Source organism: Dipodomys spectabilis, unplaced genomic scaffold, assembly GCF_019054845.1.
Source record: "Dipodomys spectabilis isolate Male_0828 unplaced genomic scaffold, ASM1905484v1 ptg000001l, whole genome shotgun sequence".
In the NCBI taxonomy this organism is placed as follows: Eukaryota; Metazoa; Chordata; class Mammalia; order Rodentia; family Heteromyidae; genus Dipodomys; species Dipodomys spectabilis.
In genome coordinates this window covers 31,820,297-31,824,689 of record NW_024870678.1, presented here as the reverse complement: position 1 = coordinate 31,824,689, position 4,393 = coordinate 31,820,297, and the positions used below count along the sequence as shown (strand labels likewise).

Below are 4,393 nucleotides of genomic sequence, written 5' to 3'. Positions count from 1 at the left end.
CGTCCGGATCGGGAGCAGCGCGCGATGCCCGCCGACGCGGCCCGGCCCGGCCCTGGTCTGCGCAGAGCCCCCAGGGCCGGGGCGCGGCTGGCAAACCCCTAGGGAAGGCCGTGTGCGGCGCTGCGAGGGCGACCGACCCGGCTCGCTGGGCAAGGCGGACAGGCGTGGCGGCCCCGGCGGGCCAGCCCGGGCCTGGTCAGCCTCCTTTTTCCCCTCAAGTTGGTCAGGGGACACTTCTTCCTTCTCAGCGGAGGACGCCCACCTGGTGCCACTGAGGCAGCGCCTGTCTTGCTGATTATATACTCGGAAGTGGAGGCCTCACCGCGGCCGCCACGCTGGGTCCCAGAAGTTGCTTCCTACAAGTGCTCACCAACACCATAGACTAGGAAACGTCCGCGCATGGATGGTACTGGAAGGATTCCTCCCTTCCTCCCTTCCTCCCTTCCTCCCTTCCTCCCTTCCTCCCTTCCTTCCTTCCTTCCTTCCTTCCTTCCTTCCCTCCTCCCTCCCTCCCTCCCTCCTTCCTTCCCTCCTTCCTTCCTTCCCTCCTCCCTCCCTCCCTCCCTCCCTCCCTCCCTTCCTGTACTATTAGCCTTGGAACGCAGGGCCTTGCCTGTGTGCTCCCAGCTGTCTCCACCCCTTTTTGCTGTAGTTGTTTTTCAGATGAGGTCTTCCGCTGTTGCCCAGCGCCAGCCTTGCCCCTCGTCTATGGATCCAGCTGGGGTCTTGTAAAGTTTCCTGCCCCGACTGTCCTTGAACCCATCCTCCTTCTGATTGCAGTCTCCGGAGTGGCGAGGGTTATTACAGACCTGAGCCTGCTCATGCCTCACTTGGACTCTTCTTTTTTTTTCTTCAGCCATCTATCTTGGCAATTTCTAGAACATGCCCTTTGGGATGTTTTGTTTTGCCTAGAAACCTCCAGGTAGAGGTTTATTGCCACTGCTGGTTTTCTTTGCTTTCCAGAGAGCTACGGCTCTGGGTTTTAGGGAGAAGGGACCTACTCATTTGCAAGGAACAAAACATGAGCAAGTCTGTCCTAGATGCCTGCATCTCAGGGGCCTGGCCTCTGTGGGTGGAGCCCACTACCCTGGTAGATGGTCACCTCACAGGTGTGGCTCGTTTGTTCATTCTGGAATATGGGAGCTCTGCAGTTCACAGAATTCTGAGACACCTGGTGAAGGCGGAAACTTCCTGCTGTCTGGTGACCCTACGGGAACGAATGCTTTCCTGTTCATTTCCAGGCTGGCACAGCCAAAGGTGGGGCTCTGGGGAATATGTTGCTGTGAACCCCACCCCTTGGCAAGGTAGTGGCAGTACTGCTACTCCTTCCACTTTTTATTGTTTTTTTTATTATCTTTATGTAGTTGTGTAAAGGAATTTCAATCTAATACATCAGTTTATGAGTACCATGCATCTTGATCAGTCCTTCCTTTTTTTTTGTGGGTACTAGTTCTGAGGTTTGAACTCAGGGCCTGAGCTCTGTCCCTCAGCTTTTTGCTCAAGGCAGACACTCTATTGCTTGAGCCATAGCTCTCCTTCTGGCTTTGTGGTGGCTAATGGGAGATAAGAGTCTCACACATTTTCCTGCCTGGGCTGGCTTCAAACCACAGTCCTCCGATCTCAGCCTCCTGAGTTGCCACAGGTGTGAGCCACCAGCGCCACAGTCCTCAGATCTCAGCCTCCTGAGTTGCCACAGGTGTGAGCCACCAGCGCCCGTTACCTACCCCCTTCCTCTTTTTATTATTTTTTTTAGATGCAATCTGTAATTTTATTACAAAACCATTCTTTTGGCATTAGTTGGTTACAGTGATAGCAAGATACTGTGAGTGCAGCATAGCAGCTCTAATGTAATAGTTATATTCCCTGCTTACTGAACCAAAATGTAAGTTACTTCAAACCCATTACCTACATTACCTGTACCTATCACTGATACAAATCTTTACTTATATACCTTTTAGGAAAGTGTTGATTCTTTACTATCTAATCTACATTCAGATTAAATGTTGGTAAGACTACAAAAGTACTAATTCCCTTATGAGACCCCTTCCTCTTTTTAAACCAGATTTTTAGCCTGGTGGCAACCAGAGCTACTTCTTACCTGCTTTTTCCAGAGGATGCTACCTTGCCATCTTGGGATCTCTGTCTTGAAGAAGGCCCCTTCTCCCTCAATTTCCAATTTCCTATGGGAGGTGTGTGACAAGTTGTGCTGTTGCTCACTGCCTTTTGCATCTTTGTGTCCTGTCGGGGAATGATAGTGTTGCTAATTTACAGTCTGAAATGTTTACACTGCTTCTTCTAAGGACAAGTCTGTTTTAGTAAGCTGTGAAGCTATTTTACTTGGTTCACTGGGTTATGACCAATGCCCCCCAAAAGTGAAGGAGCTCCATGTATCAAGTCTAAACCTCTTTGGAAATTTTCCAAAGTCTTAGTATGTCTTTGTGACACAGAAAACTGGGACGGGCTGGGTAACTGGAATGTTCCTAGTGTGTAACTGTTATTGTGCTCTAGAAATAAATCACTTTTCCACACCTGGATGGGCTCTACTGACAAACTGTTCCTCCCACTGGCCTTCCCTTAGGCACCGGCTCTCGCGTTCAGTGCTCTGGGAGAAGGCTGAGGAAACAGCTGTTCCACAGCTGGCAGCCAGAATTATTCTATCATCTTGGGTGGGTGTGGGGCTTTTCCCGAAGTCACCGGGACTACAGCAAGCACATACCTTTCCTGGCCAAGGATGCCTGTTTGCCAGCCTATTTCATCCTCATGGCCAATGATGGAGGGCTCTCATAAACACAGCTGTCCTTGCCAAAACCTGCAGCAGAGTTCCTGCCTGCTCCCAGAAACGCAGGCTCCTGTTTGCCCTCCTGCTGCCTTCCCAGAGGCTCTCACTGGAACAAGAGGCCAAATTGCTGAACGTCAGAGGCCAAGGGGAAGAATCAAGAGGAGCCACTGATCTTGGCATTGTTCGAAATAGAATGCAGTTCAGCTTTGGTTTTAGGTAGAACACAGTTGGAGAGCAATGAGCTGGCTTCGGGCTGGTGTGGGTACAGTTTGGACAGGCCACACGGCTATGCCCGAGGGTCTGTCACTACATGATTGATGAGGATGAACAGACACAAGAAGATCAAGGGTGGCAGTTGTGGGGCTTGAGGATACCCCCCCCCCCCCCACCATCATCCACTTCTGAATGAGACAGTGCCTAGAACGGGCAGCAGGCTTGCTGGTTGTATTAGGCCAGGTTCTTTGGCCATATCTGTGGTTTGCCAAACGAAATGGCAGGAGGTCAGCGATGGAGGTGGCTGGGATTGATTGGAATTGGGGCTGGAAACCCCATTAAGGCATGTCTTGTCTGTTTCCTCCAGTGCATTATCTCCCTCTGAGCTTTCTCCTAAACAATGGAGGCTTTCTCCTGAGGCAAACATAAGCACTTACCTTTCAGTGGAAGGACTCAATAGACAGTCTGAGAACAGTCCCAGGGAAGGGTTCTGATTGGCCCTGCTGGGGTGATGTGCCCATCCCTGAACCAGTAACTGTGAGGTAAGGAAATACTCTAGTTGCTCACACCTGGGTGTCTGGCTGGGATGAGGTTGCACATGGGGACGGTGAGCGGTGCAAACCCACAAGGTAGGTGGAGATGGAAGGAGAGGAGATGAAAGAGGGGACCTTTTCCTCCTCCATCCTGAACTTTGGTCCTGTTTGAGGAAGGAGTGCTGTGTGAGGAAAAGCCTGGCTTCTGCTCAGGCCCTGGTGCATGGGCTTGTGGGAGAGGAAGGCAGGAGGGCCTGGCTGGTCCTAGGGCTGGGCTAGCCCCCAAACCGCTGCTGAAGAGGAAGAGGCTTTTCTGAGTCAGAAGCTGACTTTCTTCCTTTAAGTCACTTCTGAACAGATGCCCTCAGAGCTCAGGAATCACGGCAGAGCTGGCTGGCAGAGATGGCTCAGCTGGAAAGGAAGGACTGGGGGCCTGACTCAACTTGGTAATTTGCCCTGAGTTCTCAGGGATAGATACTCCTCTTTCCTCATGGAAGAAAGACAGACCTATCCCAATTCTCCCAAACTAGAAAGGTGCTGATAAATCAACAAACAGGCTCATGGGCACACAGTATACAGAAGCCAGGTGAGTGGTATACTTATCAACTGGCTGACAGAAAGACACTGATGAAGGCTGACTGATAGACATCTAACACGCTGACTGACACTGACTACCATTGACAGACTCACTGAACTGATGATGACTGACAGGGACCAACAGGCTGACTGACACCGAGTCTGATTCCACAGCTCCCTGATAGGGATTGACTATGACCGACTGACACGGGCTGACCCTGCCTGTCAAGGTCAACACTGTGACTGTTGCCTGCCTGTCAAGGTCAACACCACTGTGACTGTCGGGACTGAT

General features: G+C 51.3%; 1 long non-coding RNA gene across 2 annotated transcripts; it reads left to right on the top strand.

The window, feature by feature from the left end:
• Positions 1 to 58: 58 nt before the first annotated feature.
• LOC122117133 lies at positions 59 to 2,534 on the top strand. 2 transcript variants are annotated; one of them, XR_006149103.1, is made up of 3 exons: positions 59 to 406; positions 653 to 1,257; positions 2,063 to 2,534. It is a non-coding gene; the product is annotated as an uncharacterized LOC122117133 (long non-coding RNA). The 2 variants fall into 2 exon arrangements; XR_006149098.1 differs by lacking the exon at positions 59 to 406 and having other exon boundaries at positions 563 to 1,257.
• The last annotated feature ends 1,859 nt before the right edge of the window (positions 2,535 to 4,393 follow it).